Consider the following 12,028-nt stretch of genomic DNA (forward strand, 5'->3'; position numbering starts at 1 on the left):
TTTGTACAAAACACTAACTGCTAGGTGTAGACCCCACATAACACAGTAAGTTTCCACTTTCGATTCATCTCTGCATCTGCGTTGGTTGGGTAGTTCTTCTGCATAGATTATCTTTCAACCTGAAAGTCATGGGCCTGTTTCCTTCATAGTGATGGACCCTGAGCTCTTTAACACTGGAGGATGCCAATGTTTTATATATATATATATATATATATATATTTTTTTTTTTTTTTTTGCGGTACGCGGGCCTCTCACTGTTGTGGCCTCTCCCGTTGCGGAGCACAGGCTCTGGACGCGCAGGCTCAGCAGCCATGGCTCACGGGCCCAGCCGCTGCGCGGCATGTGGGATCTTCCCGGACCGGGGCACGAACCTGTGTCCCCTGCATCGGCAAGCGGACTCCCAACCACTGCGCCACCAGGGAAGCCCGCCAATGCTATATTTTAAGGGTGGATTCCAACAGGAAGATAAAGTTTGAGCAGAAATGTAAATACTTCAGGTTACCTTGAGTTTGTCTCCCATGGGCAGTGAAATATATCCGCGGTTTTAAGCTGGAGTTTATATCAGGGCTAAAGCATTGGTTGTCTTTCCAGTAAACTAAGGGAACACTGACTCCTTCAGAATGTCAGCCCCCATCGGCCACCCCTCAGTCCTCATCATACACACTGGGCCACCACAGTCCAGTCTGTCTGCCCTCAGAAATCACACCCTCAGAAATCACGCCCTCAGACGCACTGTTTTGTGTTTTCTGCTCTTGACTGCTGGAGCGGCTTCTAGGCTCTTCCCATCTGGTTTCCCTGCACTGTTCTCTCTGCCCTCTTTCTAACGAGGGCATAGATACAGTCATGTCATTTTCTTTAAGCTTCTGTGGCTCCCTGTAGCCCTTGGAATAGCTGAGCGGTCCCGGCAGTCCTGGCACACAGCCATTTAGAGCCTGGTGCACCTTTGACTGGCTCAACCTGGGCCCTGTTTCCTATACCCAACTCCACTCGTTACCCTGATTAACTATTCAAATCCTTACAGGCCCAGCTCAGATGTCACCTCACCTTCCTGGATTCTCACCTTCCAACCAGAATTGATTGATCAACATTTCCTCTTGTTCCTGTATTAGAATTTTAACCACACCTCAACTGTATAATCACAACATATCATGGTTTGTTATGTATTTTGGAAAATTAGACCAGTTGTTTATTTTCCCCGCTCATCTTGTGTATTTTTCTATGCCTCTATTTTATCAAGATATAAATAGAATATGAAATTTAAATACGAAGTCCTTAAGTTAAGGGGAAGGTCTAGGTCCAATAGTGCTGCCGTTCAACAAATATCTTTTGATTCAACCAAAGAATCTATCGGTGAATCAATGGATGGATTCATGAGGCATAAGCTGGGGCAGCTCCTGTTCCAATATGTCTGGCTCCATGGAAATGTGGGACTGGTGACACGCCCTTCCCAAAGTATTATAAATAATGCAGCAGAGATTTCACCCTTGAAGTTTGTGACTGAGCGGAAGATAGCACAGTGAGGAATTATGTATTCATACTTCTTCCTATATCAGCTAATAACTTAAGAAAGTCACTTTCTGCTTCTGAGCTTTTCTTCCTTATATTCATATTGTAGAATATTTTCTCTAATGTTTCTTAAACCATTTACAAAATTTTTATATGATCATTATAAAAAGAAAAAGTTTATAAGTAACGTGAAGATACATATAAAAGTACATTTATTTTACAAATATACAGTGGATGCTTGAACAACACGGGTTTGAAACTGCACAGGTCCACTTACACTTGAATGTTTTTCAGTAGTAAATACCGCACTGCACAGTACTGCACTGCCTGTGGTTGGTTGTCTTTGGATGCAGAGGAACTGAGGATAGGGAATTATCCATGGATTAATCCCCACGTTGTTCAAGGGTCAACTGTAAACTCAAAAGCGATAGTTTCCCATCATCTGCCTTTCCCTAGAAATCATATGAATGGTTTGGTATTTATATTCCTCTAACTAGTTTTGCTATGCACACACTAGTCCATATATTATTAGTTACAACAATGTGATCATACTATATATTGGGATTTGCATCTTAATATTGTCTTGGATCTCTTTTCATGTATAGATCTCTCAATATTTACTGGAAGATTTATTCTTTATTTCTTAATATTTTGGCAGTTTTTCAGCAATGAAATCTTAAGTATGTTTGTATTAAACCACAGGTCTACAGGAGTAGAGAAAGTTGAAGAACTTAAGGAAATGTGCTTGAATCCTGGTTTAATTATCTGTCCACGGAAAGAAACGTTTCCTGGGGTGGGGAAGGGCTATTTCAGAGCAGTTGAAAGTGAGGAGTGGGTTGGGCAAAGACGGTTGCCATTTTCTATTAGAAGTCATAACCCTGAGCGAGAGTCAAATCAAAGGACCTGACCCCATATTCTCCCACCCAGCCTGGGCTGTAGACTCAAGACACCTGCCTGGTATTAGTGTCACAACGAGCTATCAAATTTTAAGAGACTGGGCTTCCCTGGTGGCGCAGTGGTTGAGAGTCCGCCTGCCGATGCAGGGGTCGCTGGTTCGTGTCCCGGTCTGGGAAGATCCCACATGCCGCGGAGCGGCTGGGTCCGTGAGCCATGGCCGCTGAGCCTGCGCGTCCGGAGCCTGTGCTCCGCAACGGGAGAGGCCACAACAGTGAGAGGCCCGCGTACTGCAAAAAAAAAAAAAAAAAAAAAAAAAATTTAAGAGACTCAAAAAGTATTTGAACTGGCGGAGCCTCTGGGAGCATCTAGTCTGAGATGAAGGAGCCTGAGGTCCTCGTTGGAAGAGTAGGTTTGGGGAGGTAGTTGTGGGAGGGGTTTGGGAAGAAACCAACCCAGAGCTTCAACAGAGCAGTTTTACGTTCATCAGTTTCTGTATTAAGATTCCTATTTTAGGGGCTTCCCTGGTGACACAGTGGTTGAGAATCCGCCTGCCAATGCAGGGGACGCGAGTTCGAGCCCTGGTCCAGGAAGATCCTACATGCCACAGAGCAACTAAACCTATGTGCCACAACTACTGAGCCTGTGAGTCACAACTACCGAAGCCCCTGCGCCTAGAGCCCGTGCTCTGCAACAAGAGAAGCCACCGCAGTGAGAAGCCTGTACACTGCAACGAAGAGTAGCCCCCGCTCGCCGCAGCTAGAGAAAGCCCACGCGCAGTAACGAAGACCCACGCGGCCAAAAATGCATAAATGAATAAATAAATTTATTTTTTTAAAAAGATGCCGGGATTCCCTGGTGGCGCAGTGGTTGAGAGTCCGCCTGCCGATGCAGGGGACACGGGTTCGTGACCCGGTCCGGGAGGATCCCACATGCTGCGGAGCGGCTGGGCCCGTGAGCCATGGCCGCTGAGCCTGCGCGTCCGGAGCCTGTGCTCCGCAACGGGTGAGGCCACAACAGTGAGAGGCCCGCGTACCGCAAAAAAAAAAAAAAAAAAAAGATTGCTATTTTAGTTGAAAAATTGGTTGCGTTCCCTTCTCAGAAGTTCTACCCACCGACCTAGCCCAAACACTAGCATTTTTAGAAATGAAAAAAACTAATACCTTAGATAAATGATTTATCCCAATGTCACAGAGCCTACTAATTGACGGAGAATAGACTTTTAAGTCTCCCAACTCCAAACCCAGTGCATCTGGGTACTTTGCAGGGAGGATTTTCCTCACTCACAAAGGAGGTAGGAGTTGGGGGAGGGGACGGATGGCTGGGAGGACTGGAGTAGTAAATCTGAAGAGGGATTGGGTGTAGAAAATGTTAAAGAACCATTGCTCTCTAATCACATTGCTTTAAATGTAATCAAAGGGGGAAAGAAAGTAATTTGAGACCTAGAGAAACTGCAACCTATTATAAAACACCATCCAGCCTGTTAACTCTGAGAAGAGCTGATATCTTCCTTTGGGCCCTTCCCTGGGGCTGCTACGGACTTAGCTAATGCTAGAATTTGCATATGTTCAGTGACCCAGCAGGATATACCGCCCCATCGGAAATACGACACAAATGTTTAAAATTAACAAGAAAGTAAAACATTTTTCGTAAACTTTTAGTGGTAACAAATTTGGTGACAAACATGAAGAATTATGATTAAGATTGTTTTTCTGGATCTCGGTTTCTTTTTCTGGACAAGATGTAGGGTCCTACAGGTTGTTGTCAACTCTAACATTGCCTGATTCTGTGATTTGTTTTTTGTTTTGGGCCGCACCGAACGGCATGTGGGATCTGAGTTCCCTGACCAGGGATGGAACCCGCGCCCCCTGCATGGGAAGCACGGAGTCTTAACCGCTGGACCGCCAGGGAAGTCCTCTATGATTCATTTTTTAAGCTATTTTATTTTCATTAGAAATTGCATCCTACAGGTGTTGTGATTCTTTTAGTTACCTATCTCTATATAGTCAGAACTACCCAACTGCTGTCCTGAAAACTAAAACTGTCACCCTACTTAACATTACTTATGCCGACTGCCCCTTCAATTTAGTGAGTGAAATATCATTTGATGAATTTTAGAGCCCTTGATTTCTCTTTTCTATTCAGAAACTTAGACATCCAGTCATTTAAATATACTCTTCCTAGATGACTGGCTTTTAGCTACAAATCCTTCCAAATGTCTGAGACCAAGAGCAACTCTTACTCTTAAAGCTAGAAAGCAGGTCTGTTTTACAAATGAAAAAACAGAAGGAGCAGAAAAGACCTCAAGGTCTCTATATACAAATCATAGGAGAACCAAGGAATAGAGCCCAGGTGTGCTTTATATTTTGTATGTTTACCTCTTTCTTCCAGACCCAATAAAGGTGACTGGCATTTGACAACCAAAATGCTCCCTTCTTTATTTCTCTGCCCTTGGCATTTTTCTGTCTTTCTATCTTAGTCTCCTCCATTAGGACACTGGAGTTCAGTCTGGCTTTTAGGTTAGAAACATTCCTTGTTCAGGTATGGTATGGCTGTGAGGGCCTGAGAGGAATGTCCAAAAATCATTCCTTCATTTAACTCGTGTTTACTGAACTTGTCTGCTAAGTGCCAGCCATGAATCTCAGTGCTGAGAATATAGTGACGAATCCCCAAAGTCCCTACCTTCTAGGGGAGAAGAAAGCAAACATGAACAAATAGACCTATAATGTCAAGCAAAGTGCTGTGAAGACAATAGCACAAATAAAAAGGGGGGGGTGATATTTGGGATGGGTAGTTGGAAAAGGCCTCTCTGAGTGAGAGCAGAGCAGAGACCAGGATCGCAAGAGGGAACCGAGTCCTGTGAATTTCTGGGCTTCCTTTCTCAACCTCCTCGCAAGTGTGATCTGCAAGCAGTGAATATTCCTCCTGGCTGAAACAAAAGGATGCTGGTTGGGGGTCTTGCTCCGCATCCTGAATAAGTTCACCCTTGACAATAACAGTGCCTTTCAGACCAGACGAAGGTCTGCTGCATTCAGATTGAAACTTTAGTGGGAAGCTCTTAACTGTCTCCAAACTGCTTCATCACTGAAAACACTTACAATAGGCAATAAAGCTGACAGTACTGGTTGAAAATGTAACAAACAGTATTTACAAGTAACTGCATGAGAGGAAGCATACTTACAATGGCTGACATTTAATACTCCTAAGTGTTGCTATGGCTTATAGTTGGGAGGGTTCTGGGGCCTTGGCTAATGTGTAGTTCTCCGTTAAAAGCTTTCAAAAAGGATCCATCCACCAGGCTTGAAGCATTGGTGTGCTGATACTCCCTTTATTATAATGACACGATAGTTCAGGGTTGGATTTAAATCAGTAATGGACTGTACACTGTCAGTTGATGACTTCCCTGAGAAAGCCCAAAGGGAAGGAAATAGGAAAAAGGAAATCTGGCCTAGGTATTCATGGTTAATTTCACAGCCCCACAGAGGAAAGTGGTCACCTGTGAGGTCCACCACCACCCTCTCACAAATCCCCACAGGACCTGAAGGCTAGAGGAGTTCTATATGAGAACTGTTTGGGAACTGTATTCAAAACTGGAGTCTAGATTTGCCAACAGAGAGTCTATTTAAATTACAAATCCTGTTGTCTAAATCAGTGTTTCCAAGCTAGTCTACCAGCCGAGGTGCAACCTTTTTTTTTTTTTCTTGTCTCTGCCACTTTAAAAAAGTAAGTTTAAAAAAAAAAGCGGCTTCTCAGCTGCCTTGCCTTGCAGCGGAGATAACAGAAATTGGCCACAGAATTATTTACTTGACTGCTCTATTTATGGCAACTTATTTGTGTATTTTTAAGTCAGTTACAATGGGCTATTGTTCAGTTGTATACTGTAGAAACATATATGTTGCAAATCACTGCCAAGGAATCCTGATGGTTTAAGGATTTTTTTAAATATATATAGCCTGAAAAAGAGATAGGATACCCAAGGAACTGGTGACCATTTTAAGTTGTTTTCATTTATGTGCATTTTATAAACTGATAGAGCTCTTAAATATTGCATGTTTTTCTCTCCCTTCCTTTGGCATTTTTTCACCTTGTGATAAGGAGGCTATTGTAGAAATTAAAATTTGTAGTTCTGAAGACTCAGTCCTCTGCTGTGCGTTATTAATCTATCGTTTCTTTCTGGGCTTGCTTTGAGGTCCTGTTTTTGCTTCTCTTTGTTTTCTGTAGACAACTAATGTCAAGCTTCGCTTTCTCTTAGTGTACCTATAAGTAGCTCAGAAACAAGATTAGCCTTGAGTATGAGCATAGTTCTTGTGTTTGAATAATGATACTCACTTAACCTATTTATAAAAACTCTTATTCATGTGCTTGACTGAGTGCATCCCGCGACCTGGTTCCTTTTCTTTTGCTGTTATTTACTGATAAAAATAAATCTCCTGCGCTAAGCAGTAGGAATCTCTCCGAAATGCGAGGAAAGTCCTAAGAGGAGAATTCATATGTTAATGACCCCTTCCAAGTGAGAACTTGGTTAAACGTGCCATTTGCTGACATCATTGTTATGGGCAGAGTGGAGATGATTTCTTTAAGAGGTGGCCTTGCATATGCTCCCAGCGTTTTGTGGCCCGCGCGTGCACCTGCGGGAGGGGGAAGTTTACATAAGCGTCCTGGGGTATTTGCATGTCAGCTGCTCCACTCACTAGGGCTCCCGGGAACGGAGCGGGCTGACCGAGGTAGGTGCTCGAGCTACGAGGCTGGCCAAGTGGGGGGGTAACTTTTCGAGGAGTAGCGTGTGCTTGGGACCTCGTGGAGACCTGCCAGGGGCAGGGTTTGCAGTGACAGTTCCTGGAAAGCGGGTGGCAGCGAGATCAGGCCGGGCAGGCGCCTCCTGCGGACTGGAGCCGGGTGCGGAGCAGGGCGTGGATCACAAGCCGGGCTGCCGGCCCGCAGCGCTCCGAGGAGGGTAGGACCGGCAGGAAGCGAAATGGTTACTTTTCTTTAATGCGGGCTCTGGTTACTTCTGAAGATTGCCGGCCCAGGGCCGGCTCCCGGGGCTAGAGGGGAGACGGGTTTTTTCTTTCCGCGGTGAAGGATCTTGTAGAGGCGCGGGGCTGGGGCGTGGGGGACGCTGTGGCCTGGGGTAGGCAACTCAAATACGGGGGAAGCAGAGTCGGCGACGCCGTCGGGGACAGAGGGTCTCTGGGGAACTGGGGCACCTCTTGCCGGTTCCCCCACGGCAGGTTAGCTGGCGGCCGCGGGTGAGGATCTCCGCGTTGCACCGAACGGGGGCTCGCGGAGGACCGGCCGACGGTGAGCGCGTCACGGCGGGCGGTGGCGACCCCTCGCCCGCCGGGTGGGGCCAGCATTGCGCCGCGACGGGGCCCCCGCGCTTGCTGCCCCCGCCCCTCGGTCCCCGCCCTGTTGGGGTCTCCTCCGGAAATGGGTGGGCGCGGGTGACCCGCAGAGCACCCAGCCCTGTTTTCCTCCGGGAGCCACCCGCGCCTGGCCGCCAGCCTTGGCCGGTCGCAGAGCGGGGGGCGGCGAGTGCGCGCCGAGGGCTCCGCGGAGGGGCTGCAGGCCGCGTTCGGTCGAGCGGCCGCAGGTGGGGAGCCGCCGTCTGGGTCCCGGGGCTCTATGGCAGCCGGGCGGCAGCGGCTGAACGCTGAGACTGCGGGGAGGGCTTCGCGTCCGAAGCTGGGGATAGACGCGGGGATCCGCGGGGCGAGTGCGGTCCCTGGGAGATGACGCTGCGACGAGGGCGGCGCGGGGCCCTCTCTGGAGGTGGCGAGGGGGTCGGGAGGCTGCCCTCGCGGGCCTCGCGCCGGTGCCGAGGAGAGCTTCTCTCCCCGCCGCTGGGTCTGGAGCTCGGCTTCTGGGTGCGGGAGGCCGCGGAGGCGGAGGAGCCGGGGGCCGAGTGGGACCCGCGGCCCGGGCGCCCCCTAGCGGCCCGAGCAGCCAGCGCGGCGCAGAGGGTGGGTTTGCGGGGCGCGGGGGCGCGGGCTCCCGCTCCGAGCGTCTTCCCGAGGCGGGCGCGGAGGGCCCGGCGGAGCCCGGCGGCCCATCACCCGCGGCCCATCTCGAATTAGCCCGCAGGGTTTTCCCGAAGGACGGTGGCATCCTTTCCTCCGACTCCCCTCCCGCGGCCTTTTTAAAAAGCCCGGGTTTTCACGTTAATCTGTGTCAGCTAAGTCAGGCTATGTGTGGAATTTGTTTTTACAACTCGAGTCTCGTGACTTCTCAAACACTTTCTTGAAGTGTTTTCTCTGGAAACTTGTTTCAAATGAGGGCTGTAAGTTTCACAAAGAAGAGTGTTGTTCGAGAGCCAACAGGTGACGGGGTGAAACCCGAGTCTGTGTGTACATTGGAGTCAAGTCTGGCTGCCGTTTCCTTGGGCCGCCGTTGAAAATGGAAATTCAAAAAATCAATAGGAGACTTGAACACGATTTTGAGAAAGTATCTGCGTCCCCCCATTATGGAAAATAGTGAATTCATTAGAACAGTGCCTCGCGTGGCCCGTCTTACACCGTAGCCAGCGTTTCGGGTTTTATCTTTACAGACCGGTTTACAGCCAAATAACCTGACCCCCAAAGCGCCGCTCTAGCAAGGGACCATGCTTTGTCATAATGTTTCCTCCTTTTGTTTAAGCAGGCTGTCTTTCTGTCGTGGAATGTATTTGTGCATGAAATAAGAATGCTTTGAAACCCTGCAGAGTTCCACATTTCCTCTTGGAAAAATGGATCGCTTCTTGGCAATGGTATGGTGCCTGACGGGCCACTCAGCTGTCGGAAAATGTACAAGTTGGATGGAGGTTTACCTGGAAAATACAGAAAAGGTCAAAGGGCACATGGCCTAATGCCACTAATTGCTGGTATGAAGTCCTTTTAGCCAAGGAATGTTTCCGTAAGCAATATCTTTGGATACCTTCATTCTGTTTTTATTTTACAGTTATCATTTCATTTCAGTATAAGTCAAATTGGGTTGGCCTCTGTTGGCCTAGCAGACAGTAGGCTTGAGTGCTGTTTGTGTGAAAACTTTAAAGAGATTACAGTTTAGTGTCATTTACTAGAATTCAAATCTTGATTGTAATAGTTTTAAGAGCTATGGCTTTTGCAGGTCTCTGACTTTTTTAAAGTTTTAAGCTAAGGACATCATAAAACTAGGATATATATATACACACACACATACATGCATACATACATGCATGCATACATTGTGTGTGTGTGTGTTGAAAAGGATGGAAGTGTTGGGAGGTTCTGTACTACCAAATTAGTCTGTAGCTAAATTTAACTCACCTGAATATTTAGCCCGGCTGAATTAGAGTAGCTCTTGAATGGGTGTGTGTGATCTGCATCTTCTATGTACAAAGGCCTTGTTAACAAGCAGTTTAACAAAGAAGTTGTTAAGCAGCTTGTGGCCCACAGGATGGCACTTAGCAGCAGGGGACACTTAGGGAATGTTAGCCCAACTGACTTCACAAATCAGTATCTGTTCTGGTTTTTGGTGATCAAAGGACTTCTAACTTCCCTGGGCGTGTTCACACAAGAAATACTTTTTCCTAGGGATTCTATAATGCTATGGTAGTCTTCTCATAGGAACTACAGTGGAATTTCATTGGGAAAAGTATTTGTAATTAGGGGTATGACCTTAGACTTCATTATTCAATGGCAGGCGCTGAAAATTATTGTTTTCTATTTGCATGATTTTAATTTGATTTGGTAACTTGGTCCAAGAAAATGATGAATAATAGGAACCATACCAGAACTGATGTACAGGTATAACCTCAATCTGAATCTGATTGAACTCATTCTCCTCAATGCTCTCAAATCCTAAGTCCCCTTCTGACTCGCCTATATAGTATTTCCATATTGGTGCATCATCTTTCAGCCACCTAGGACTCAGAACTCTGTTTGACCCAGTTTCCCCCTTTCTTATCGGCTCCTTTTACTTTCTCTTCCCAAGCCACCATGTTTAGGCTCTCTTGATGGCAGTGGGCTAATAGGCCCCTTCCAGGTTCCTTTTCTCTTTTAATTTTAAGACCAGGAGTGGCACCCTCCTACTCATATGCATTTTGTTCTTTCTCATTAGGGTTAAACCCAAAGTCTTCTGCTTGAGATGTGTAATTCTTGAAAATGTTACTCAGTGCATAGATGACCATGGTCATCTATTGTTGCTTCTTTGGAAGAACGTGTCTTCCAGCAAAATGTCAACTCTTTACTGCCTCTGGACCTTCATATACTGTGTTGACCTGTTAAGCTTTTTAAGGAAAATAGTAAAGGCTCATTTATGTATATGTCAAGATCAATCAAAATAATAATCCTTAACTATCCTGGATGCAGCATACAGCCCAGTAGAAAATAAATGATCTCCAAATGGCCAAAACAGCATAGCAAAATAATAAGGCAGTTTTTTAGTTTGAATAACACCTTCACATACTGTATGTTATCTTCCTTAACCAGTGATTACTGTGCTTATGGGAGGAATGCTTAAGCCCTTGTCCACAGCATAATTATTCTGTATACTTTTGGACAACTTTTCAAACTGTATTCGCCTAATTTATAGAATACCGAAAGCAACAAATTAAAGGCACGTGTCTGAAGCCATGCAGTTCTGGACATCACCTCAGCGTTGTGAGAGAGCCCTCAGCTCCTCCCAACTGGATGGCTGACTTAGAACTCCATTTGCTGGAATCCTGAAGCCAGTGTTCTTTATATTATTCATTTTCTACTCAAAATGAAAACAAACGATCAGCCAAAGGCTAAATCACATGTAACTTACACACATACCACCATTAGAGAAAGCAAGGAAATTCCAAATGGAATTTGGAAACATTCCTATCACAGTGGGTACATTTTTTGTTTTTTAAGTTCTAGCTTTTAATGGAATAAATGTCAGTTTCCTTGATTTTTGATGTTTCCCAGAATGACTCAGTAATGGTCTTTAAATATAAGGATGAATGCGTGAGTGAAGTAAATGAATCTGGAAAGTAAATCTCACAAGGAACCCCTCCTTAAATGAGTGAATTTGGGGAACAAGTGCCATCTCACAGCCAGTCATATACTGGGTGCTCCCAATTTTTGCTTTGCCAAAGACACCTGGAAAGACCCTGCCATGCTCCGCAGACATGGGGTGTGTGTGTATATGTCTGTGTCAGAGATTTTATGTAGGGACTGGTTAGAAGCTCACTCTGAGGGCTAGTAGTGACCAATAGTGTATCAAAATTGTTTGCCCTTCAGGAGTCTAGAGTGTCCCGAACTCACAAAGAAGATGAAACTCCCCTGTCAACATTCGGTCTTTGTTACTAAAGTGTTCTTATTCTGGTCAGCTTCAAGATGTGTGTAATCAGTGGAAGTAACAGTGGCGATTGACATGTCAGTGGTAACTCTAATTCTTTATATTCATATAATTATTTTCTTCTTTAAAACTTTCACATCCTTAGGCCATCTTTGGAAGGAAAATAGTTGCTGTTTTAAAGAACCAGGTCCCACAATGTTTGGTGACTTGTCAAAGGTCTGAGGACTTCAGGGCTGAGCTTACCGAATGCCCGGGGCAACAGGTTGCCTTCCCTCAGCACTGCTTCTGTCCCTTGGGTCAGGTGTTCTCTTGACAAGTATATGATGATTGAGAAGTCATACATCTG

General features: G+C 46.1%; 1 protein-coding gene across 5 annotated transcripts in view; it reads left to right on the plus strand.

The window, feature by feature from the left end:
• The window catches only part of PRICKLE1 (prickle planar cell polarity protein 1), a 109,392-nt gene that overhangs the window by 79,726 nt on the left and 17,638 nt on the right, over window positions 1-12,028 (plus strand). For 2 of the 5 annotated variants that reach the window (XM_079936099.1, XM_079936098.1), the window contains exon 1: window positions 7,593-7,993. The exons of 1 other annotated variant lie outside the window; for it this stretch is intronic. The gene's annotated coding sequence lies outside the window, so the exon portion shown is untranslated. Of the gene's footprint in view, window positions 1-7,101; window positions 7,125-7,592; window positions 7,994-8,853; window positions 9,260-12,028 lie in introns of those variants that run through there. 2 more of the 5 variants (XM_079936100.1, XM_079936097.1) reach the window with 2 other exon arrangements.

This window comes from Stenella coeruleoalba, assembly GCF_951394435.1.
Source record: "Stenella coeruleoalba genome assembly, chromosome: 11".
Taxonomy (NCBI): Eukaryota; Metazoa; Chordata; class Mammalia; order Artiodactyla; family Delphinidae; genus Stenella; species Stenella coeruleoalba.